General features: G+C 47.2%; 1 pseudogene; it reads left to right on the forward strand.

Moving 5' to 3' along the window:
* Positions 1 to 27208, forward strand: part of LOC130133251 (calcitonin gene-related peptide type 1 receptor-like) — a 55579-nt pseudogene that overhangs the window by 8710 nt on the left and 19661 nt on the right.

Below are 27208 nucleotides of genomic sequence, written 5' to 3' on the forward strand. Positions count from 1 at the left end.
CTCCCCAGATTGGCAGAGGGGTTGGAGCAGTGACCGGTACGGCTCAGAGAGTGGGGTGATTGGCCAGATACAATTTAGGCGAAAAAAAGGGGGGGGGGGGTCCAATAAATAAATAAATAAATCAGACGACAGTTATGGTCAAGTCCAAGAGCAAGTCCATGAATACTGGGATGGCATCCAGCACTTTAGCCATGCCCCCGTCCATAGGGTTAGCGGTTGTCAGGAACGGCACCCGATGTAAACCGGATCGGTTGAGGCTCCACACCGGATAGGTCGAGGCCCAGGTTAACAAAGACCGCCATTGGTGCTGTGCCCTCACTGGGTACCGATGGAAACGGTACAATCCACTGTGGCGACCCCTGAGAAACAGGGAACAAGCCGAAAGAAGAAGAATCTCAATGCCAGAAAATATTTTCTAGATATTCATGTCTGTTGCTGGGAGCGTGTCAGTAATATCGTTTGTATACTCTAGGGCTGGGCGATATGGATAAAATCAAATATCGCAATATATTTGACCGAATACCTCCATATCGATATTTTGACGATATTGTAGAGATGACTACTGGTGCGCTCATAAAATATTGACACGATGACATTTTTGATAAAAATGCATTAGTAATGTGGATATGATGTCCGAACAGGCAAATACGTAATATAACAGCCAGGACAGTATGATAAACGGGCGGCACGGTGGCCCAGTGGTTAGCGCGGTCGCCTCAAAGCAAGAAGGTCCTGGGTTCGAACCCCGGGGTGGTCCAACCTTAGGGGGGTCATCCCAGGCCACCCTCTGTGAGGAGTTTGCATGGTCTGCCCGTGTCTGCAGTGGGGAAAAGTAGGAAAAGAACCGGAGCCGGTCCCCGGGCGCAGCACAGAGGTGGCAGCCCACTGCTCCTCGCTACACAGATCACAGCTAGGATGGGTTAACCTGAATCCTAAAAAACTTAAATCCAGAAAAGTGCATCCCTTTACTGTAATGCAGCCTTTAAAACCAGGGAAAGACAACACTTAGATTATGATATTGTGATATTACCACATCATAAATCTCAGATGATATCTAGTCTTATATCCCGATATTGACATAATATGGATATATTGCCTGGCTGTAGTACACACCGTGTTGAGACGAGCTCGTATTGCTGTGAAATACAGTCCAAGTGAAAATATGAAACACTGCTGAGTAATGCTGCCAGTAAACACAGGAGACAGTGGAGACACCGACTGTGCAAAACGAGTCTTCACTCATTTGCAGGAAGATTTTATGTGCGTTTTTAGTGCGCCGGGTCCTTTTTCAAATTCAAACACCCTGCAAATGTGCGTTTTCGTCAGTGTGTGGTGACATGGGGGAACGAGGCATGAAATGACTGAGGGATGATGGTTCTGAGGGAGCATCTTTTACATCGAGTCGTGCTGTTGCCAAGAAACTGCACTTAAAGCTCTCCCCATCGTGCTCATTCATACCTGTGTGAGATCATTTATCTGCAGACAAGACGCACACACATCCACACATCCACACACACTCACAAGCGTTATGTGTATGATAGGCCTACACGTGCGTCTGCTGACACGTGTATGATTTTCTATGAAAAAAGCCTTTTCACATGAACTCATCCTCGCAAAGGCTCCCTTGAAAACCTCCTTTTGCGGTGACTCAGCACAGCCCTGACGTGTTAAACAGCCGGGACTCAAAACTACAGGCGTTTGGTTTCCGCACCAAACAGTGAGAACACAACTGAATCTGGAGTTCAACGTTTTTTCCTAAATTAGAAGTTAGCTACCGTTCGAATCCCGGGGGTAGTCCAACCTTGGGGGTCGTCCCAGGTTGTCCTCTGTGTGGAGTTTGCATGTTCTCCCTGTGTCTGCGTGGGTTTCCTCCGGGTGCTCCGGTTTCCTCCCACAGTCCAAAGACATGTAGGTCAGGGGAATCGGCCATACTAAATTGTCCCTAGATGTGAATGTGTGTGTGTCGGCCCGGTGATGGGCTGGCGGCCTGTCCAGCGTGTCTCCCCGCCTGCCGACCAATGACTGCTGAGATAGGCTCCAGCATCCCCGCCACCCCAATTGGGATAAGCGGCTTGGATAATGAATGGATGGGTGTTAGCTAGCGTACTACAAAGTGAACAGGATTTACAGAATCGACCACAAAGTGCTTGATAACACTGTCTCACGTTTTAGAAAACCAATAATACAGTGTCCAAAGGAGTTGAATCAAGTGCAACTGGACTTGGTATACATCCAGTTGCACTTGATTCAACTCCTTTGGATAATCATGACCTGGACGAATGAGAACATTCACAGACAATAATGCAATGATTTTAACCTTCCTCTTGTCGGTATTAGTTGTCGTTCATACATTTTGCTGTAGTTTCTATGGATTTGACCAAAAAAGGCCGTGCCCCGGCTCTGAGAGACTGTTTTCAAGGCCAAACCACCGTCACATCATCACATCAGTACACCAAATAGTGCAGCACGACAGGAGACATGACCAGACGGCGGTGTTGGCAATCTGAGACCAGAGGACGCACAGGTGATGATAGAGAGAGAAGGACGGACGAAGCCGGCAAGGAAAGTAAAAGAAGGAAGCAGATGTGCAGATAGGAGAGGACGCAAAAACAGCAAGAGCGTATGCACATGAATGTGTGTGAGTGCCTCACCTCGGTTTGAACCCCGAGCGATAAAAATATACACACTCACATGTGTGTACGCATCAGCAGCATCATCGGCATTATTGTTAGCGACCTGTGATTTACTTACTTCAGTATTTATAATTCACCACCTCGTCGGTGTGGGGCGAGCTTGTAAAGTTTCAGTGTTTACTTACAACTGTTGGTAAGAGGTTATTGTGCTTAATGGCACTCTGATTTGTTGTGCGTGCGTGCATGAGTGTACTTTTTCACTTGACCTGCGCACATTTTTTTGCACGTGTCTGCATTCCGAGTTCATCGTTCTTGCGGTTCTTTCTTCACTAAAGATTTGGCTTCGTCCCGTCAGACCCGATCGCCACTATTAATACACACTACGGAAACGTAATTTGAGATGAACACTCTGGGCTGTAAGAAGACGAAAAATGAGATCAGAAAAAAAAAAATGAACCCCCCCCCAAAAAAAAACCCCCAAACAACTAGCAGTTGAGTTTGTTTCCAGAGAACAGTGAGGGCTGCAGACTCCGCCGTGTGTTTATGGGCTGTTGTCATGGCGACATGAGTGACCGGTGGGCACTGCCAAGGTATTATAGTGTGTGTTAGTGTGTCCTTGGTGGTGTGATCTCCCAATAGCAAACAATGCTTGGCTGCAGAGTGTGTCCATAACAGCTGGAAATTGTGTCATTGTTGGGTCATTTTGCACAGGTAATATGACCTGTGGGTCTGTGGGAGGGTGCACATTCTTTTGTGTGTTACTGGCGTTCTGTACGTATGTGCCCCCGGTGTTGGTGTCCGTATGTTTAGCTGTACAAGTTTTTTTTTCTAATTATATACTGAAGTATGGAGTCTAAATTGACCTTAACCCTTACAGCATTGTGGACCAGTCCAAAAGCGCTGGACAAATGGTAACCTATTTACAGAACACTCCCGGCGTCGCCCTGTTATCTGGTCTTCACAGATAATTTGACACAGGGCGTCCGGGTAGCGTGGCGGTCTATTCCGTTGCCTACCAACACAGGGATCGCACGTTTGAATCCCCGTGTTACCTCTGCCTTGACACAATTGACCGTGTCTGCAGGTGGGAAGCCAGATGTGGGTATGTGTCCTGGTCGCTGCACTAGCACCTCCTCTGGTCGGTCGTGGCGCCTGTTTGGGGGGGGATGGGGAAGTCAAGTCAAGTCAATTTTATTTGTATAGCCCACTGAGGGAATAGCGTGATCCTCCCATGCACTATGTCCCCCTAGCGAAACTCCTCACTGTCAGGTGAAAAGAAGCGGCTGGTGACTCCGCATCCAGATAGCATCCAGATGTGGGCCACTTCAGGCAATGATGCGGCACTGATGGCCTTCTTCTGGCCCTGACAAAACGGATGTGAGCCTGAAGTGGCCCGCATGTATAACAGCAGATACGGCCCAAATATGTCAATCAAATGTGGGCCTTTTTTGGCAAAGATGCGGTGCTCTGGGCAACATGTAATCTGGATGTGACCCTGAAGTGGCCCGTGTGGTAAATGGTGAATATGGCCCAAATATAAACAAAACAAATATGGGCCACCATGTGGCACATGTGGCATTGCTATGGCTTGGTTCTGGCCCAGATCTGGCAAACAGGAGTGGACCGCCAAAGTGCCATCATTCCATGTAGTATGTGGGCCGGATGAAAGTGTTGGGTGTGGGACGGGTCTGGGCCACAGCAATTTTGCTATCTGGGATGTGGTAGTCTGCAGCCCTCCCCGGATCGGCAGAGGGGGTGGAGCAGAGCTCGGGATGGCTCAGAAGAGTGGTTGAGTACAGATTGGTTGAGTACAATTGGGGAGAAAAACGGGGAAAAATCCAAAAAAAGAAAAGATAAATTGGCACACATTTTAATTGCTAATTCAGTCTATACCCACAAAATGAGACCAGACGATGCATGGGGGAATCTTGTTATCTCATTTCTACATCTGAAATGTTCAGTTTATTGATGATCTTTGCTGTCTGTGGCTAAGTGATCCCTGTCATATGTTGAGCAAACTAAAACAACTCGTTCCTTAAATCTCACCTGAGGCTACGCTATCCCTGCTGGTATGGATAAGTAGCTCCACACTCATTTCCTTAAAACAGCACTCGTTTTAATAATGCCGAGGCCTGTAATCGAGCACTAGCCACAGATAAGGATCACATCGTGGCTAGCCAGGCCTCTAGGCTGTCCTGAAGTTCCTGTCAAGACTCTGTAGGCCTTTATTACATTTATGAGATGACGGGAACGCCACCAAACTCCTCACGCAAGAAACTGGTTTGTTTTTCAGACGTTCTCTCGTCTTCCTAAGAGATGCATGTCAGGTGAAACATTTTCCAGCTGGAAGAGGAAGTGATTATGCGTCACCGGCTCTGGCAGCCTGTCTGAGGAGGGCCCGTCCATCTGAAGTATGCTTGGGGACCACTTCCAGTATGGAGATCAAACCAGGACCTTTGAATGGATGGATGAAATAATGGAAGAATCTTCTTCTTTCACCAAGCGATATGTTTCCAGAGTGGGACCTAATAAAATCGTGAGCGTGAGTTTACTTGCAGTGAGTTCGAAGACAACTTGTCCAAAAGAGAACTCGGATCTGTCATTATTTCTTCATAAAATTTGGTGTTTCCCTGGAATTTTTTTTTTTTTTTTAGGCGGGGTGGCTTCCAAAGCTACTGGTACCGTCACAAATGAACTGTTTATTGACATTTTACTTTTCTTTTTTTTAATTTCCCTCAGCGAGGTGGCCCACCCCGCTAAGACAATGGTAGGGGAAACAATGAAATGCTTTCACTTCATCAACTTCCATAGCTGAAACTGGCTAAGCGTACTGTTCTCTGCAGCTTTGCTACTGCCATCGCTGATCCATATACACACACATGAAGTTTATATTGCTGAAAGTTGCCCCGTGTCAACATTCATACAGCGCCTCGGGCAGTCGAGACTAACTTTATCAGATTCAACCGACATTGACACCCAGCGGAATGGACCGAGGTCTCCCTATCAAGACTGTGCTGGACAGGAGAATTTTGTCCTGATAGCTCCATTAAGAGCAAACAACCAGCCAGCTGTGATCAGTTACAACAATGCTGTTGTCTGAAAATCAGCAACTCAAATCGGTTTTTGTAGTTTGGACCAGAAACAGCACTGTGTGGGGATCCATCCATCCATCCATTATCCAAACCACTTATCCTGCTCTCAGGGTCGCGGGGATGCTGGAGCCTATCCCAGCAGTAATGGGCGGCAGGCGGGGAGACACCCTAGGCAGGCCACCAGTCCATCACTGGGCCCACACACACACATTCACAGCTGGGCGATGATGGCGCGGGGCTTGGCTCCCTCCGGGGATGGCGGTCGCAGGGTCCAGTGTGCCCGGTTGATAGCCACCGTAGATTGGGAGCTGTCTTTTCCAAGAAGTTTCGGGATCAGGGCATCGATGAATTCAGCTGGCGTTCCCAACTGTTGGTGTTCCCAACAGTTCCCGTGTGGGGATCATTTGACACATGACACTGCTGCCGGGACATTTTCTTTTTACTCATTTTCACATGAGCCAGACTTGACACTTGATCACACTTCACATCACGCATAACCACCGCACCTTCACCGATGCCAGGCCTGTGTTTTAGGATTTGGTTTTACTCACTCACTTTGCATGCACACAGTTAGGTAGTGAATCTCTATGGCGTGGCGGTGGACAATGAGCAAAACATTGATAGCAAAGCTTGAAAATGACAACGGAAATTCGTCCATCCATCCATTATCCATATCTATCCATTATCCATATCTATATGGTGCAGAATCTTGGACCCTAACAACAGCTAAGGAGAAAGAAATACAAGCCTTTGAGCTTAGAGCGCATAGACGAACGCTGCAAATCCCACACACAGTGCACGTGACCAACACTGGAGTGCTGAACAGAGCTAAGGAAGCTATTGGTCACCACGATCGTTTACTGACAATGGTAAAAAAAAAAAAAAAAAAAAAAGGAAATTAAACTGGTTTGGGCTCGTTTGCCGAACGGAAAGGACACTTGCAAAGGACATCCTGCAAGGCCCGGTAGAAGGGACTTGGAAGAGAGGGACACCGAGAAAACCCTGGGTAAACAACACGGGAGAATGGCTACAGATGAGCGTAGTGGAGGCGGGGAGCGCTGTGGTGGATAGGGGAGCGGCAGGAGAGACTTGCTGAGGCATCAGCTACGCTCCTACGACCTCCACAGGTTACGAAACTGATGATGATGATCCGTTATCCAAAACCGCTTATCCTGCTCCCAGGGTCGCGGGGATGCTGGAGCCTATGCCAGCAGTCACTGGGCGGCAGTCAAGTCAAGTCCCGGAGGGGCAATTTTTGTGTAGCGGCGGCAACATTTAAAACACACAAACACTCGACAGAACGCATAAGGCAAATAAATACAAGTAAATACAACATGTAGTGAGGAGAACAAAGCCAACAAAAAGAAATGCAACAGTAAACGGTGTTAACAGCATCTATCAAGGTGGAGCTGGTACTACCTCTTACTGGTGGAGTTTGGCAGTGAAATGGCCGAGGGAATGAAGGAGTGTTTGTATCAACTGGTTTTGACTACTGGGTGTTTGAAGCGGGAACCAGGAGGCCGGGTCTGAGACTCTAGGTGCAGCGGGTGGGTGCTATCAGACAGGGTGGATTCTGCTTTCCTCTGTTGGGTACCTGTGCTACTACTGCAGACCCTGACCACCTCTGTTAGTGCATTTTTCTGTTTAACATTGGGCGAGGCGTACCAACCGATGAAAGAAAAGGTCATAACCGACTCGATAAAAGATCTGCAGGCGGGGAGACGCCCCGGACAAGGCCGCCAGTCCATCACAGGGCCATGTTTAAATGATACTAACATAATTTAGCAGACAACCAACTGCTCTGTAGCATCTTTATATTTCACTCATGGTGTTTGATGTTAGGGAACATTTAATCTATTTAGACTTATTTATTTATATAGATTTATACAGATTTATTTAGATTTAGATCTTTTTTTGTACGGTGGCACAGTGGTTAGCGCGGTCGCCTCACAGCAAGAAGGTCCTGGGTTCAAGTAGTCCAACCTTGGGGGTCGTCCCGGGTCGTCCTCTGTGTGGAGTTTGCATGCTCTGCCCGTGTCTGTGGGGGTTTCCTCTACGTGCTCCGGTTTCCTCCCACAGTCCAAAGACATGTAGGTCAGGTGAATCGGCCGTACTAAATTGCCCCTAGGTGTGAATGTGTGTGTGTGTGTGTGCGTTTGTGGTAGCCTGGCAGCCTGTCCAGGGTGTCTCGCCGCCTGCCACCCAATGACTGCTGGGACAGGCTCCAGCATCCCTGTGACCCTGATAGCAGGATAAGCGGTTCGGATAATGGATGGATGGATGGATCTTTTTTGTTTTAAATTACACATTTCAGATGAAAAAAAAATGTACAATGGTCCGTAGCCTTGAAAATGGAAATTATGGGGGGGAAAAAAATCTCATGTACAGTTTCAATATCAAAATGAACGGCTCAGTGTTCAGTCCCCTTCCTGTGCCCTTTAGATGGAGCCAACCCTTTTCCTCGTATTCCGAGCTATTTACAAATCTGCAGTGCAGTGTCGACCGGTGGCCATTTACCTGGGTGGGGTGGCTGGCACTGAGGCGCTACGAGGGTCTCTGCTCACACACACACACACACACACCACTTAGTATGTCCCTTTTCCACTACATGGTACCGGCTCAACTTTTTGTTTTCCATCACTGGGAAGCACCGGCATTTTGGTGACTGTTACCACTTTTCTGGTACCACCTTTGTCGAGGTTCCAAAAAAACTGGAGTGGGTACCAAAATCAATGCAGACCAGCTACGCTGAGGGGGGTACTGTTACGGTAATGGAAAACGACAATGCGAGTCGAGCCGAGCCGGTACCATGTAGTGAAAAAGGGGGCATTACATGCATAATGTCAGCGAGTCTGTGGACAAGTTAACCTTGCTACTGACGCCAACTAGACAAGCTGGTTAGATTACTTTATGTCTGAATCGACCTGAAATAGCCTGACCCACATCGCCAGCTGACACTCGCTGTTCATTTTTTTGGCAAAACAAAACATCTAGCCTACGCTTATGATGTGCAGCTCAGCTAATCACTCAGCCATCCCCTTTGTTCTGCTGGTGTGAATGCAGAACACTGCACCCACTGGACTTGTGTTTAGCTCGTGTTACAGACGGGAGGAGTCGGGGAGGAGACGGTGTTGAATCAGAGCGGATTGCTGTACGTGCCTCGGATGGCGTCCAGCAGGAAAAGGAAATAAAACAGAAGAAAAAAAATAAAACACCACGAACTTCACGATATTTACCAGGCTGAACTATTTCCAAGGAGTTTTGAATGTACGTGAGGTCTGGCACTTCGGTGCAGCATGCTGGCTCTTGGGGCGGTGGCGATGTGCCCTGTATTGAGCGACGGCGCCTGCTGTAGCGAGACATGTCATCATCGTAAGTCCTGCGCACACGAACTCGGGCCTGAAGTGACCTCTTTCTAAGACAAACAATGAGCGCTGCTGTTGCATGCGAGCAGTTGAACGTCACTGTGGGGAAAACAGGAGATGCTCCTCGGCAGCGGATGCCACGCGGCGAGTTTCTCCAGAAGATAAATATCTCTCCGGCTGTCTCGTCATTCATCATGTATAATACACATACAGTTTTCAATGAAAAGGTGATTCCTTGATATCAACGACCCCCCCCCGCGCTTTTTTCTCCCCAACTGTATCCGGCCAATTACCCCACTCTTCCGAGCCGTCCCGGTCGCTGCTCCACCCCCTCTGCCGATCCGGGGAGGGCTGCAGACTACCCCATGCCTCCTCCGATACACATGGGAGTCGCCGGCCGCTTCTTTTCACCTTAGAGTGAGGAGTTTCACCAGGCGATGTAGCATGTGGGTGGATCACGCCATTCCCCCCTAGTTTCCCCTTCCCCCCTGAACAGGCGCCCCGACCGACCAGAGGAGGTGCTCGTGCAGCATCCAGGACACATACCCAGATCCGGCTTCCCACCCGCAGACACGGCCAATTGTGTCTGGAGGGACGCCCGACCAAACCAGAGGTAACACGGGGATTCGAACCGGCGATCCCCCCCATGTTGGTAGGCAACGCCACCTGGACGCCCGTGATATCAACGATATTTATCGATTCATTGATCCGTTTTCATTTCTCCTCTCTGCCTTGAGAAGAAAGAAAAGATCTTTTCGTTTCTGGCCCCGCCCCTCCTTCATCCTTATTGGTTGGTAGAACCAGAAGGGACGTTGATGAAGTGTCCTTTTCAGCAAAAGTCAAATTGTTTTAACTTGATAAGGAGGTGGCACATATTGGGTTGAGACCTTTCCATAGAAAACAATACATAAATACAGGAAGTGTTTTGTTTTTGTTTTTTTACAGGTCCCTGGTGAACACTCAGCCCAAGTCTGCTGAACACAAATTCACCAAGTCTGCTTGGCTGGACTCAATGGCAGCAGTGCTTTGCACCTATGGCACTGTGCCCTCGTTAACAACAATGCAATTATATATATATATATATACACTATATGGTAACACTATAATAACTACACAAACAAAGTATTAGTTAAGTATTAGTAACTACTGAATTCATCATTTGTTAAGTATTTGTAAAGCAAGACATGCACCAATGGTTAGTGTTAATAGATGTTTTATAAATACTTATTAATACTGCAATTCATGATTAATTCATGCTCAAATCTACATCTAAATAGTTTGTTAATCATGTACTTACACGACTTTTGTGAGTGTCAGGGTACTGCTGGCCTTTCAGTCTCATTTGTAAATGCTTTGTAAGGCTTAGATAGTCCTCACTTTAGATGAGGTCACACAAAATACCGAACTAACAACTAGTAACTACCTGAATCAATCATGAATTGTAGTACTATTAATAAGTATTTGTAAACACCGATACACTCGCTAACCATTGGTGCATGTCTTGCTTTACAGATGCTTTACAAATTATGAATTCAGTAGTTACTAATACTTAACTAATGCTTCATTTGTGTAGTTATTATAGTGTTACCATGTGTGCATATATATATATATATACATACACACACACACACACACACACACACGCACGCACACACACACACACAAACACGTGTGTGTTACATGTTTTGTTACATTTTTTTCATTCATTCATTCTTTATTTTGTATTATTCGTGTTTGGATTTGGGCCTCCACACCAAAGCAGCCTGCTTTCAATGTCATGCAGAACATACAGATCTTGCATTTATGCTTCTTTATCTCTTGTAAAGAAAAGAAAGGGGGGGGGATCTTTTGTCACCACATCTGTTCAAATTTCTCCCACTTGTCTGCAATTAGAGGGGGAAACACGAGCTGCATCTGAAATGAACCAAAAGTGGTCTTAAATATTTATGAGCTTAATACTGGTTCATTTTTTCTATTGAGAATGTTTTCCTGATTACTTTTACCCCTTATGCCGTGTTGAGGTGGTTTTCCTCTAGTTCCTGAAATCTTGGTGTCTCTTGAAATCTGAGCTTTGTCAGGAGAAATGTGTGAGTCACTGAATAAAATCACAAAATATTTGCGCGGCTCGAAGTAAACAACACTTGCGCAGGAAAACATCATTTATCACCCATGTGTGACTTGTGGATTACTTTCGAGCACATCCAGCTGGTTAGCCTAAATCAGTTTATTTTTATATGTTCATTTCTTCACCCCCCCCCCCCACACACACACACGCACTTACACCCTCCAGAGCCAGATACGCCAACGCATTTCAAGTCAACCATTCCCTTATACAGTAGGCTGTTGGCCCCTCGTGTGCTGAGACGTGGGTAGGAAACGGAAAAGATGCAAAGGCAGGGCGTCCGGATGGTGTGGCGGTCTGTTCCGTTGCCCTACGAACACGGGGATCGCCGGTTCAAATCCCCGTGCTACCTCTGGCTTGGTCGGGCGTCCCTACAGACACAATTGGCTGTGTCTGCGGGTGGGAAGCCGGATGTGGGTGTGTATCGTGGTCGCTGCACTAGCGCCTCCTCTGGTCGGCTGGGGTGCCTGTCCGGGAGGGGGGGAAACGTGATCCTTCCACACGCTGCGTTTGCCTGGTGAAACTCCTCACTGTCAGGGCGACTCCACATGTATCAGAGGAGGCATGTTGTAGTCTGCAGCCCTCCCCGGGTCGGCAGAGGGGGTGGAGCAGCGACCGGGGCAGCTCGGAAGAGTGGGTTGATTGGCCGGACACAATTGGGAAGAAAAGGGAGGAGGGGGGGGTCCAAAAACTAAAAAAAAGATGCAAACAAGCAGTGTCATTTTTCGCGGTGAATGCTGAAAATGATGTCCTTGGATGTAGCTTCACCTTTCTCAGGGATACTGAAGTGGTGGAGAGGATATAAATGGACTCTTTAATGCAACAGTAGGTGGCGATAATGCTCCATCTGGTTGCAATTCGCCATTAACCCAGAAGAAGAAGAAGACGATGCTAATGACGATGCCAAAGCAAATGTGACGGCCTGGTTTGAGGTTATCATGGGGGGCATTAAACAACTGCATCGACTACTGTTTCACCCCATTCATTGTAAAGCGACTTTGAGTGTTAGAAAAGCGCTGTAAGTTTAATTTATTATTATAACAAGAAATATCCAGCCCACTGTTACATACTGTAGGCAACCAGTAGCCGATTAAGGGCAACAAGACTCAACCACAACTAACATTATCCAATACACTACACCCAATAATTGAGCATTGGGACACCACAGAAAGCAAGAAATCCAGATTTAGCATCCAGGACTGAGAAGATTTTGGCACCAGGTATGGTGGAAACAACCTCTAGGGTGCACATAGGGTGGTACTCCCTCTTTATGACTTTATTTAAATCACTTGGATCTATGCAGATTCTTATCTTGCCATTATGCACTACGGCTACCATAGAGCTCACCCACTCTGTAGGTTGGTCAACTTTGGTGATGTAGCCATCTCATGTAGTTTCTCCACGATCTTTTCTCTGAGTGCGGCTGGTTGTTGGCGGACAGGATGGACCACGGCCTCTGCATCTGGCTCAATTTTGATTGTGTATGTACCTGGAAGGGTTCCGGTGGTGTGTGTCAGTTCTGGGAACTCATCAAGTCCAGCTGGTATACTCTGTGTTGGAATGGCGACATCAGTACTGCTCGGTTTGTTTTTCAGTAGTGTTTTTTAGCGAGTCCAGACGAAGAATCAGGCCTAAAGCCTCAGCTGTATCATCACTGAGTACACTTTCCTGCGCAATGTCCTCAATTTCAAACTCTGTGCTCACTTCACACTTCTTGTGTTTGATCAGTAGATCAACTGCAGTGACAGGCTTTAGCTTGTGGTTGGAATGAGAGCGAAGTACTGTGCCAGAACATTTTAGCTCCCCTGTGTGTATGAGGAACTGGTCTCTGTCTAGGGTCAGTGTATTGCATTTGGCACCTGTGTCAATCCTGAACTGCACTTCCTGAGACAGAATTTCCAAGTTAACTTTCCATTTGTCATCTGCAGGACTATCAGTCTGCGTCATATTTATGTGCCACCCAGCCACCCAGTGATTTGGTTTTTACAGTAGGAACATACTGAACCTTTAGCTGGGCACTTTCCTTTGCTCCACCTGTGCTGGGGGTCTTTTCCACAACTTGTGCAGCTTTTGGGTTGCTTGACTGATGCCTGCCGCTGATGTGTGGGTTTTGACTGTCCTTTACTGTATGTTATCTCATTAGGTGCTGGGTACTTTGCTTTGGCAGACACTACTGATCCTTGTGAATCATCCTCTCGGACGACTTTTATTTGTTTCTGTGACATTTCACACTGCTGAGGGGTTTCTATAGCTTTAGGTAGTGTCAGGTCCTCACCTGAGGGATTTCTATAGCTTTAGGTAGTGTCAGGTCCTCACCTGAGGGATTTCTATAGCTTTAGGTAGTGTCAGGTCCTCACCTGAGGGGTTTCTATAGCTTTAGGTAGTGTCAGGTCCTCCCCTTTGTCCAGCAGGCTTTCTTGGATCCCTTTTTCTCTTTCTCCCGCGATTATGGTGTCAATCAACATGTCATCTGCGTCAGCGCACTCACAATCCACGAGCATGAGTCTCAAATCCTTAACAAAGTTATCAAAACCTTCACTTGGTCCTTGCTTCCTTTGTTTGAAACGATGCCTGGCTATTTGCTTATTTTTCCTCGGTCTGATGTAGCTGGCAAACTTATCCAAATCTTTGGAGGGATCCTCTAACTGGGCTGACATTACACTGGCCTGACATTACACTGGGCTGACCATCAGCCCAGTGTAATGTCTTGTAGATGTCTCTCTCTACCTTGCTCGCCGAGCCACGTGCCTAGCCAACCGGCTCGCTGTGTAGCCGTTAGCTCCGAGAGAGGACCGTCGAAGGCGAGCGTGATATGACTCCTGAATCTGTCAAACTCTTGATGTAAATCAGGAGCCTCCCAGTCAATCTTGGGGGGGGTTCAAATTGCGTAGGGACAGAACAGAAGTATGGATGCTGTGTAGGGACAGAACAGACGGACAGAGGTACGGGTGCTGTGTAGGGACACAACAGACGGACAGCGGTACGGGTGCTGTGTAGGGACACAACAGACGGACAGCGGTACGGGTGCTGTGTAGGGACACAACAGAAGTATGGATGCTGTGTAGGGACAGAACAGACGGACAGAGGTACGGGTGCTGTGTAGGGACATAACAGACGGACAGCGGTACGGGTGCTGTGTAGGGACAGAACAGAATTATGGATGATGTGTAGGGACAGAACAGACGGACAGCGGTACGGGTGCTGTGTAGGGACAGAACAGAAGTATGGATGCTGTGTAGGGATAGAACAGACGGACAGAGGTACGGGTGCTGTGTAGGGACAGAACAGACGGACAGCGGTACGGGTGCTGTGTAGGGACAGAACAGACGGACAGAAGTACGGGTGCTGTGTAGGGACAGAATAGACGGACAGCGGTACGGGTGCTGTGTAGGGACAGAACAGACTGCCGCTACGGAATGCAAACACAGTATTGTAGCGAATTCAGGGGACACCGCAACCACAGGAACTGCCGCGGCCAGGAAGCAAACCCCTATCGCCCGCACCGCAGGAGACATCGCTAACCGCTCGACTAAAGGGTCAGACCCGCGAGCCAGCGGCCAGCGTGTCTACTTATCCATGCACGTTACAATATGTTACAACACGATGCCTGTGACTGCAGAACAAACCTCTATTTTGACCACGGCTCAACGCCACAGAGAGCGACAGCGTGGACGGAACGCGTGAAAGCAGGTGTGTGCGATGTCCCACTTACCCCACTGCACGACAGAGGCACTGTAACGAGAGCAACCCAGGCGGAGGCGGCTACCGTTGGTCAGGTGGAGCCTGCTGAGGCGTTAGCTGCTCTGGGAATGGCGTCTGTCTCTGGACCGTCTTCTCTCGGCTCGGCTAAGGTTGACTGCTCGGGTTCCGCAGCATTTGGCCCCCTTTCCGCTGGGGTAGACTTTGGGCCACGAGGAAACCGTTTTCTTAGCTCATTCTTTAGCTAGTGTAACCGGTTATATTCTCACCCGGTGCGGGATTCGATACGGGTGTATTGCACCACAAGGCGACATCACTAACCGCTCGGCTAAAGGGTCAGACCCGTTAGCTAGGGGCTAACGTGTCTTATTAGTAGTTTACAGTCGTCACCGTCCCCGGAAGTGCGCCCTCGCGCTTTGTTATTCCCGCGCTCCGAAGAGACTTCTGAGGATCCGCACACTTCCGGATCCCACCGCTGCCACCAATGTAACCGGTTATTTTCTCGCCCGGTGCGGGATTCGATACGAGGTGTACTGCACCACAAGGCACAGCACTAACCGCTCGGCTAAAGGGTCAGACCCGTTAGCTAGGGGCTAACGTGTCTTATTAGTAGTTTACAGTCGTCACCGTCCCCGGAAGTGCGCCCTCGCGCTTTGTTATTCCCGCGCTCCGAAGAGACTTCTGAGGATCCGCACACTTCCGGATCCCACCGCTGCCACCAATGTAACCGGTTATTTTCTCGCCCGGTGCGGGATCAGATACGGGGTGTACTGCACCACAAGGCACAGCACTAACCGCTCGGCTAAAGGGTCAGACCCGTTAGCTAGGGGCTAACGTGTCTTATTAATAGTTTACACTAGCTAACTTGATTAATGTGCGCGCTCACACCAATTACCACCTGATTGGACGAAATCACACGCCGACGTCATGCCCCTCCCCCTCGCCCCCACGCGCACCCACTAGCGCCTCCACAAACACTTAAGTTTTAGCATTTTATGTCACTTATTGATCTTTGTGTGTAAACGCGCATTAGTTCATCTTAATTTTTACACGATGCTTAAGTACTCAAGTTACTCATTTTCAGACTACTTATGCTTAGGGGCGGGGGGCTAGGCACCCCAATGCCCCCCCCCCCCGTGGTGCCTACACTGCAATCAATGCAGATACAGAAAGGGAAGAGAAATAAAAGAAACAAAGACATGATACGTGTTAGGTTTTAAAGATCAAGTATTTCTATTTCCCCCTTTTCTTCATAAGTTTTTATGGCGTTCAAAATGTCCCTGTGATGGCCTGGCGGCCTGTCCAGGGTGTCTCCCCGCCTGCCGCCCAATGACTACTGGGGTAGGCTCGGGCATCCCCCCCCCCCCCCGGGACGCTGAGAGCAGGATAAGGGGTTTGGATAATGGATGGGTGGAGTTGAAAATTATATTTGTTCCAGCAGCAAATAAAAGCTTTCTCTTTTTTTTTTTTTGCACGAATACAAAGTTGGATCCGTACATAACTTCCAAATTTAACAAATCCAACAAATATAAACTTAAATAATGAGCCAAGCTGATGTTTACTTTAAACATGTTGTCGTCTGTAGAGTCTCATCAGCGATAAGTAAGCCAGGAGATTTTTTTTTCTGTCATGTTAGGCTCCAGGATAAGCAGTTTGGATAATGGATGAATGGATGTTTAACTTTTGTGGCGCCGTTATCCAAGCTGGGCCACTCCAGAGGAGACATGTAGACACATCAAATAACTCAGAGTCAAATAGAGGATATGGTGAGGATATGTTGAGGATATGGTGAGGATATGGTGAGGAGGATATGGTCAGGATATGTTGAGGATACAGTGAGGATATGGTGGGGATACAGTGAGGATATGTTGAGGATATGGTGAGGATGTGGTGAGGATATGGTGAGGATGTGGTGAGGATATGGTGAGGATACGGTGAGATAAAGTGAGGATATGGTGGGGATACAGTGAGGATATGGTAAGGATACAGTGAGAATATGGTGAGGATATGGTGAGGATACAGTGAGGGTATGGTGGAATACGGCGAGGATATGGCGAGGATAAAGTGAGGCTACGGTGAGGATATGTGGAGGATACAGTGAGGATATGTTGAGAATACAGTAAGGATATGGTGAGGATATGGTGAGGATATGGTATGTGCAAACATGACATCATAGTTTGACACTGACCCCTCGTTGTCCTCAAGTTCTGACTTGCAGCAGGTTAAAGAAATGGACATGTAATAATGTTTTGCACAGAAAGATGTCTGAATATCACAACAGATGCCACCAAGCGGTTTGTTGGGTTGATAAATGGTATTTGAACGGTTCGGTAAGAGGTTTTCAGAATTTCACAAAGGTACTTCCGGAATGTCAACATTTTGTTCAGCTTTGGTATTTCACATAAATAAGGCCCACAGAAGTATTTCTCTTCTCTATTCATCTTCTCATCCAGTGGAAAAAGACAGTCTGTCTCTAGAGCCTTGAAACGGTTTGCCGTTGAGAACAAGGAAGTAGGTTTACATTCAGACAAAACTGGATCAGACAATCCCACTGATCAGTCAATCTGGTTAATGGTGGTGCTGGGCAGTATGGAAACGCTACTATTATGATAACCATAGGGAATTTTAAACAATATCTACTTACATATGCAAGAAATACATACTTAGGAAGCCAACCAAGGTTCATCACATTGAACTGATTGGTAATGTAAGTTCGAACATACACTCACCGGCCACTTTATTAGGCACACCTGTCCAACTGCTCGTTAACGCAAATTTCTAATCAGCCAATCACATAGCAGCAACTCAATGCATTTAGGCATGTAGACATGGTCAAGACGATCTGCTGCAGTTCAAACCGAGCATAAGAATGGGGAAGGAAGGTGATTTAAGTGACTTTGAACGTGGCATGGTTGTTGGTGCCAGACGGGCTGGTCTGAGTATTTCAGAAACTGCTGATCTACTGGGATTTTCACGCACAACCATCTCTAGGGTTTACAGAGAATGGTCCGAAAAAGAGAAAATATCCAGTGAGCGGCAGTTCTGTGGGCGAAAATGCCTTGTTGATGCCAGAGGTCAGAGGAGAATGGCCAGACTGGTTCGAGCTGATAGAAAGGCAACAGTAACTCAAATAACCACTCATTACAACCGAGGTATGCAGAAGAGCATCTCTCAACGCACAACACGTCGAACCTTGAGGGAGATGGGCTACAGCAGCAGAAGACCACACCGGCTGCCACTCCTGTCAGCTAAGAACAGGAAACTGAGGCTACAATTCGCACAGGCTCACCAAAATGGACAATAGAAGATTGGAAAAACGTTGCCTGGTCTGATGAGTCTCGATTTCTGCTGCGACATTCGGATGGTAGGGTCAGAATTCGGCGTCAACAACATGAAAGCATGGATCCATCCTGCCTTGTATCAATGGTTCAGGCTGGTGGTGGTGGTGTAATGGTGTGGGGGATATTTTCTTGGCACACTTTGGGCCCCTTAGTACCAATTGAGCATCGTGTCAACGCCACAGCCTACCTGAGTATTGTTGCTGACCATGTCCATCCCTTTATGACCACAGTGTTCCCATCTTCTGATGGCTACTTCCAGCAGGATGACGCGCCATGTCATAAAGCTCGAATCATCTCAGACTGGTTTCTTGAACATGACAATGAGTTCACTGTACTCAAATGGTCTCCACAGTCACCAGATCTCAATCCAATAGAGCACCTTTGGGATGTGGTGGACCGGGAGATTCGCATCATGGATGTGCAGCCGACAAATCTGCAGCAACTGCGTGATGCTATCATGTCAATATGGACCAAACTCTCTGAGGAATGTTTCCAGTACCTTGTTGAATCTATGCCACGAAGGATTAAGGCAGTTCTGAAGGCAAAAGGGGGTCCAACCCGGTACTAGCAAGGTGTACCTAATAAAGTGGCCAGTGAGTGTATATTTGTTGGATTCTCTATTGAGAAGTGTAAGTGAGAAGTCTTTTGTTGAATTCTTCTGGTTTTATTTTTATCATTTGTTGTTTTGTTTTCTTTATGCGTGGCCATTTTTTCTTTTATTTTGCATGTTCAAAATAAAGACATTTGATTTGAAAGTAGTAGCATCAAACTTTCAAATCACACTCCCTCAAATATTTCAGTTGTCATTTTGTGAGAAGTTGTAGTTAACTGATTCTCATTATCATTAATTAAGACATCAAAATTGTGCATCAAGACATGCCATGAGCTGGACTTTATTTCTCATTCAACACCATTGAAAGAGAATAACCAGTCAAGTTGAATTACTGCCCAGTTTGAGTTAAAGGTGTGCATGCTCCCCTAATATCAGTCATAACACCTTCACAATATTCTTGATCTGCCATCGAGCCAAGCCAACGCTATTCATCTGTTAAGAAAAAGCTGCGGCCTTTTTCCTTTTTTTTTTTTACAGTAGAAATAATGAAGGGGGGGGTGAAAGGTAGATGAAAAGCAAACAGCTCTAGAAAAATGACGATGTCCCACTTTATTCTGAGAGCACTTTCCAAAACAGTAACACAAAAGATCACATTTATCTGGAAACATGACAGCGTGGGTCATGTCTAATATTTAATGTTCACGTATGGAAGGCTTGGTTTGGAGCAATGCAGAGATCTTGACTGGCTCTCCTGCCTCCATCACCAAGTCCTTAGACAAGCAGTAATCTGTTCAAACCAAACACCAGACTAAAATGGCCGACGACACTGTGAAAATATTACGATGATATTGTGTTATTTTGGTGTTATTGTGATAGTGGTACTGTGGTGACACTGTGCTGATGGTGTGATGATGTTGTGGCGATACTGTGGTGGTATTGTTGGTGAGGAGGTGAGGGTCTTGTGATGATATGGTGTTTATTATTGGGGTGGCATGGCCCACACACTGGGTACCACATGTACTCCTGTTGGCCCTGCGCCCCAAAAGACAGCGGCTCTTTTGCTGTCATCAGTTTCCTGCTTCAGAGACCAACGATGCAGCACGGTGGCCCGGTGGTGAGCACTGTCGCCTCACAGCAAGAAGGTCCTGGGTTCGAACCGCAGGCCGTCCCAGGTCCTTTCTGTGTGGAGTTTGCATGTTTTCCCCATGTCTGCATGGGTTTCCTCCGGGTGCTCCGGTCCCTGAGCAAGGCAATGGAAAGCAGAACTGGACTTGGTGCCCGGGTGCTGCAGCTGCCCCCTGCTCCTATACAATAGGATGGGTTACATGCAGAGAACACATACATTGTAAGAATACAACGGCAAAATAAAGTGGTTTTCTTCTTCTAAAATCCATCTTTAGGCATATTGTATAACCCTTTTTTCCGAGAGATCAAATTATGCCATTGCCTTTTCTGCGACCTTGCTAGCTGTGTTAGTCTACCCGCCCCCGCCCCCGGTACCTCTCATAGCCTTCTCCCAGTCGAGAGTCACTGAGGGGAATAAACTACCCTTCCTCCATTTAAAATAACAATAAGCACACATCTGTTTGTCTGACCCTCAGCAGGCAGTTCAGAGGAATGACTGCGGTGCTACAACCTTCTGTTGGGTGCCGAACTTCCTGCCGTGATAGCTGAGAAAATAAACACACATAAACATACAAGCACGCAGGCATGTACGGACCCCCAAGTCCCCCATAAAGCTCCCCTCTCCACACTATGGGGCCAGGGTCCACCTCGGCTTCCTCTGACAACGTCACTGTGCTCCTCTAAGCCGCTCTTTGAAAAGGACTTTTATGAACCAGCCGCCGCACATTTGTCACTCGACTTTTGTTTTCTTTCTACCGTTTTCATTGTTTTCTCTTTCTCTACTGTCGTCTCTTTATTTTTCTCCTGTTCCAAATGCTCAGCTTGTCATTCAACTCTTGACTTTAGTTTTTTATGTTTTATACCTTCAACTTTGACCATTTCATACATTTTGTGTCTGATTTCTGTTTTCATTTTTTAATCCGTTGTTCATTTTGTGTTTTATTTGTAATGTTGCAAAGCGCTAGTGGCGTGTTTGCAAGTAAAAATTGTTTGACGCTATTATGATTCTCGTTCAACACCTTTTTCTAACTTGGAACAACTTTAGTTTTAGTCATTACAGAAATACTCGGTGTTTACTGAAGTAATACGTAGATGCTAACAGAAGATACTTTCCTCTGTTGCCCTGCAGAGCTATGTGGAGCACCAAAGCACTCCCAGTGCTGCTTGTACTGGCATTTGGCAACCAGGTAAGTGTGTATGTGTGTGTGTGTGTGTGTGTGTGTGTGTGTGTGTGTGTGTGTGTGTGTGTGTGTGTGTGTGTGTGTGTGTGTGTGTGTGTTTTATTGCATACATATCCAGATGTGAGTATGTGCCTTAGTAAATCAAATTTACCGTTGCATCAGCCGCTGTAACCTGAAGACATCCGATACATCTGATCTGGGCGGCACGGTGGCCCAGTGGTTAGCACTGTTGCCTCACAGTGAGAAGGTCCTGGGTTCGAACCCCTCATCCTTTCTGTGTGGAGTCTGCATGTTCTCCCCTGTGTCTGCGTGGGTTTGCTCCGGGTGTTCCCGTTTCCTCCTACCATCAAAAAGACATGCATTTTTTAGGGGTAATACTTCTGTGCCCCTGAGCAAGGCAATGGAACGAAGAACTGGAGTTGCTCCTATACAATAGATTGGGTTACATGTAGTACAGGATGAATTTAATTGTATGTATGTACAAATAATGTGTATTGTGTTCTATTCTCTACTACATTACCCAGGTGTCCCAGTGTCAGGAGATGGATGCCGTACTGATCGTCGAGGCGGTGGGGGAGCCGCAGAAAGAGGTGACCAGCTACAGCATGTCCGCCGTGTTGGGGCGTTCCCGCGAGCAGATCCTGGCGGCTCAGTTTGAATGCTACCTAAAGATAATCCACGATCCACCACGTACAGAGGAAGGTACAGACATGGTTCAGAGTAATACCGTATTCATGATATTGTGGGATCTATCTATCTCACATTTGACACACCCGGACATGTTTTGCAGGGCCACACTAGGCCCCCAGACACAGGCCCCAGTTCAGTCCTGACCCAGTAGTTTAAGAAGCACCGATCAACATTAGCCCTCTTCAGGTATTTCCTTCAGAGTGGGGGGGGGGGGGTCATTATCTACTACGGAGGTCTGCTGTGATTTTCTGAATGAATTCGTCACACTTAACAGCACTCAAGATACAGGAAACCGGTATCTGCAAACCAGTATTTAATGGTTAAACACGGCAAACAGCCTTATTGTTGAGCCGTACAATGGGAAGTGTATCTAACACACACGCTGTATGGAAATCATCCACGTAAACAAACCCACTGGGGGGGGGGGGAAGGAGAGCGAGAGAGAGCGAGAGAGAGAGAGGGAGAGAAAGAGAGCGAGAGGGGGGGGGGAGAGGGAGACAGAGCGAGGGAGAGAGAGAGAGAGAGAGGGAGGAAGTGAGTCCCTCTCTGTTGTGAAAGAAGGGAAACATGCTCTTTGTCTGTGTCCCGGTGCCTGTTTCTCCTGCTCAGTAAATACGAACCGTCTTTGAAATGTTATTTTGCGCTCTATTTCCCAACATGCCACAGTGCAGCCTGCCACCGCCAGGCTTCCGTCTATTGTTGACAAGCCTCTGTGTTTGAAGCCGGGCAGGACAGCTGTGGTAAAAACGCAGGTTTGTCACACGTTCGAATTAGTTTAAAACGATTATTTTTATTATGTATTCTGACAGGCGCAGATTAAAAATGCAACAAAAAAAAAAGGTTCCTTCTTTGTGTTTCTCTTTTGCCACACACTGACTGTTTCAAACACCGTAGGTTAATGTACCGTAAATTGGCCGGCTATGAAATATATACATGATTTTTTTTTAAGTTGGGTTGGAGCCTGAAAGTATTGTACGTAAACTAAATGGAAAGGTGAAACGAGAAGTGTCATCTGTATTTGCTGTTCCACAATGGTTAAAGCTGGACCTAATGTCATCCCATAACTTAGCAAGCTAAAACCAGGGGGATAATTTATTAACATGGCAAACCTAAAATTTACTCTTGCAATTAAAATTACATTGGACGTGTGTGCAATGACTGCTGGGATAGGCTCCAGCATCCCCGCGAGCCTGAGCAGATAAGCGGTTTGGATAATGGATGGATGGATGGATGGACGGACGGATGTGTGTTATCTTATCAGATTCAGAACAGTCTGTCAGCTGTTATACACGTCAAAATAACTCCATGATTCCCTACCTTCATTCTCTCACAATCATTTCACATTCATCTGAATGAAGTAGGCTATATTGTGTTAGACTGTTATCAAGCCAGATCAGTGCTGTCACATAGAAATGGTTAGACTATTACTTGGTGGCGTCACCGACCTATTATAAACTATCACTTCAAAATTAAATTTTTTGTTATTTAGTTCTGCCATGAAAACTCATATTTGTGGATTCCCAGATAGCATCCGGATGTGGGCTACTTCAGGCAATGATGCGGCACTGATGGCCTTCTTCTGGGACTGACCAAATGGATGTGAGCCTGAAGTGGCCCACATGTATAATAGCAAATATGGCCTAAATATGCCAAATCAAACGCGGACCTTTTTTGGCAAAGATGCGGTTCTCTCGGCAACATGTAATCTGGATGTGACCCTGAAGTGGCCCATGTGGTAAATGGCCCAAATATCACAAAACAAATATGGGCCACCTTTGGCAAGTACGTGGCACATGTGGCATTGCTATGGCTTGGTTCTGGCCCAGATCTGGCAAACAGGAGCAGACCGCCCAAGTGCCATCATTCCATGCGGTATGTGGTGTGGACCGGATGAAGTGTCGGGTGTGGGATGGGTCCGGGCCACAGCAATTTTACTATCTGGGATCTTTTTTCTCTCATTAGCTATTCAAATAAAACCTGTTTCACGTTTTTTTGTCAGGCAGTTCAACACTTCCTGCACAATGACATCAGTTTCCTCTCGTTAAAACCTTTTCTTCTGTGTGGAAAACTCCAGACTGTGCTCTCTTGCTTCCATCATCAAACCAGCAGTACACTCACAGTGCAGCGCGCTACTTTTGAAAGGAAAGAAAATAGGAGATTTGATTGGTTCACTCCACGCCAGCCCCGCTCACACTTTACCTCCCCGTTCCCAAATACCAAAAATTGCATCTGCCGCGCCCTGAGCACACTGTGAACTATGAAGTTGACTGCGCTTCGCAGTCAAAATAGGGCCCTATATATATGTCACATACTACCCCCCCTTCCCCCCTCACTGCCCCCCCCATAGCAAAATTGCTGTGGCCTGGACCTGTCCCATGCCAGCACATTCATCCAGCCCACATACCACGTGGAAGGATGGCACTTGGGCGGTCCACTCCTGTTTGCCAGATCTGGGCCAGAACCAAGCCATAGCAATGCCGCATGTACCACATATTTGCCAAAGGTGGCCCATATTTGTTTTATGATATTTGGGCCATATCCACCATTTACTACATGGGCCACTTCAAGGGTCACATCCAGATTACATGTTGCCGAGAGCATCGCCTCTTTGCCAGAAAAGGCCCATGTTTGATTTGGCATATTTGGGCCATATTTGCTATTATTCATGTGGGCCACTTCAGGGTCAGATCCATTTTGTCAGGACCAGAAGAAGGCCATCAGTGCTGCATCATTGTCTGAAGTGGTCCACATCCGGATGCTATCTGGGCCCTGCCAAACAGTGAATATGTCATTGTTTTTACAAAGTTTATAGCATCATTTTTGTCGATAATTTGCTATCACTCAAGTTCTTACCGACCCCTTGTGATTCAGCCTTGTTTTGGGTTGATCTCTCCTATTCTCTGTCCCTATTCATGGATTGAGAGGAGCCCAGAATCTGAAATTGTGACATACAGGACTTGTAAAAAGTGTTGGTATTTAACCAGTACACATACACGGCCCATGTCAAATCTTTTTGTAATACATGTGTGAATAAGTTAATCGTTGTAAATCACATTTCGGTGGCCTTACGCATACGAAATAGGTGGCGATTGTACAGAAAACGGCTTGTAACAGGTGTCTGAAATTCAGATTTGACCAGAAATGTAAAGAGCTTTGAGCGGCTGTTGCAGCTAGAAAAGCGCTATATAAAATGCAACTTGATTGATGGATTGATTGATTGATACTCATTAAGAGGCCGACAGTCTTTGGTTGTCAGGTGCCTTGCTCACTGGCACTATGAAGTTACACTTTAGGGCTGAAAGATAAATGTATGTAGTTTCTCCAAGTTTATCATTTTTTGCCCAGCGCTGATGTGAGACTTCTGACTCTGTGACAGATTGTCCATTGAGGGTGTTCTTTTGGTAAGGTGTGTTCAGATAAATATCCTGACTTGTAAATTGTGAGGCAAGTTAATTATGGCTTAATTAACTTCCTCCAAGGGATGTAGCCTGTGCATGCTTCTATGTTTATCTCATCTTTAACTGCCACACACAGACACACACACACACCACCGTGTTACATGGTAAGATTTTGGTTGTATAAAAAAAAGCCTGCATTTCTCATTCTCGTGTGCTACTGCCCTCTACAGGTACCTTCTGTAACCGCACCTGGGACGGCTGGCTGTGTTGGGGTGACTCTGTTCCAGGGACTGTCTTGCAGATGTGTCCTGCATACTTTCAAGATTTTGATCCCGCTGGTGAGGCCCTAAAACAGACAGACAGACACGCGCGCGCGCGCGCGCACACACACACACACACACACACACACACACACACACACACACACACACACACACACACACACACACACAAGACCTTGTAAATTTGCATCCTTGTCACCCCACAGAGAAGGTTACCAAAGTGTGTAATCCTAACGGCCAGTGGTTCCACCACCCGGAGAGCAACAGGGTCTGGACCAACTACACCCAGTGTCCGGCATACACCAAGGAGAAACTCAAGGTAGGCAGTGCTAGCAGGCACCGTGTATTTTCCAAATGCATCACCGAAAAGGATGAAATCATGATGATCATTAATTTAACCGAACTGAGGTATGAGCTGCTTTCTGTGAACCCTCCTACTGCCCTCTCCTACCTTTGATGTGTGATTTTGCTAGTCTGGGCTGTAAAGTATACCCCCGCAGCCTCTGCGAAGGAGGGGGGGGGCGTCCAAACGGGTCCAACTAAAAAAGTTTTTAATATTTTAAAAAATTACGATTACATAGGTCGCACATCTTGTCTGTATTTTCAGAGCCAACGTCGGCGTAAAAATAAAAACAAATATTTTGAAAAAAGACTTTTGGTCCAATTAATACTGTAACGTGCATGGATAAGAAGACACGCTGGCCGCTGGCTCGCGGGTCTGACCCAACGCAACCACAGGAACTGCCGCGGCCAGGAAGCGAACCCGTATCGCCCGCACCGCAGGAGACATCGCTAACCGCTCGACTAAAGGGTCAGACCCGCGAGCCAGCGGCCAGCGTGTCTTGTTATCCATGCACGTTACACTACCCCCCTCCTTCGGGAAGCGCGTCCCGCGCTTAAGCGTATCAGCTCCTTCACGCCTCAGGGCGCATGCGCTTCCGATGGCCTTACGGTCGCTCCATCCCACTTCTGACACCAATGTAGCGAATTCGGGGGACAACGCAACCACAGGAACTGCCGCGGCCGGGAAGCGAACCCGTATCGTCCGCACCGCAGGAGACATAGCTAACCGCTTGACTAAAGTGTCAGACCCGCGAAGCAGCGGCCAGCGTGTCTTCTTATTCATGCACGTTACACTACCCCCCTCCTTCGGGAAGCGCGTCCCGCGCTTAAGCGTATCAGCTCCTTCACGCCTCAGGGCGCATGCGCTTCCGATGGCCTTACGGTCGCTCCATCCCACTTCTGACACCAATGTAGCGAATTTGGGGGACAACGCAACCACAGGAACTGCCGCGGCCGGGAAGCGAACCCGTATCGTCCGCACCGCAGGAGACATCGCTAACCGCTTGACTAAAGGGTCAGACCCGCGAAACAGCGGCCAGCGTGTCTTCTTATCCATGCACGTTACAATACACTAGGTGGCAAATTCGAATCGGCACGACTCACCTTGTCCACACGTACACGGGTATTTTTGAAAACGTCGTTTCTCCAAAGAGTTTTGGCCTTCCGGCTACACGCAAACGGATCTAGCTCAGTGAAAACAGACCTCTTGGAAAAGCTTTTTCCGGGGGAAGATGTTCGGAAACTTCCGTTTTTGGCTCTTTTTTTCAGGCTTCTGATTGGCCAGCGTGGCTTTAGCCTTAAGGTTATATCGCCCCCTGCTGGTTTGGCATGCTCTTGACAAACATTCTGTACCGTGTATGTCGACTACCACGTGCTTCTGCATTT

This window comes from Lampris incognitus, chromosome 2 (genome assembly GCF_029633865.1).
Source record: "Lampris incognitus isolate fLamInc1 chromosome 2, fLamInc1.hap2, whole genome shotgun sequence".
Taxonomy (NCBI): Eukaryota; Metazoa; Chordata; class Actinopteri; order Lampriformes; family Lampridae; genus Lampris; species Lampris incognitus.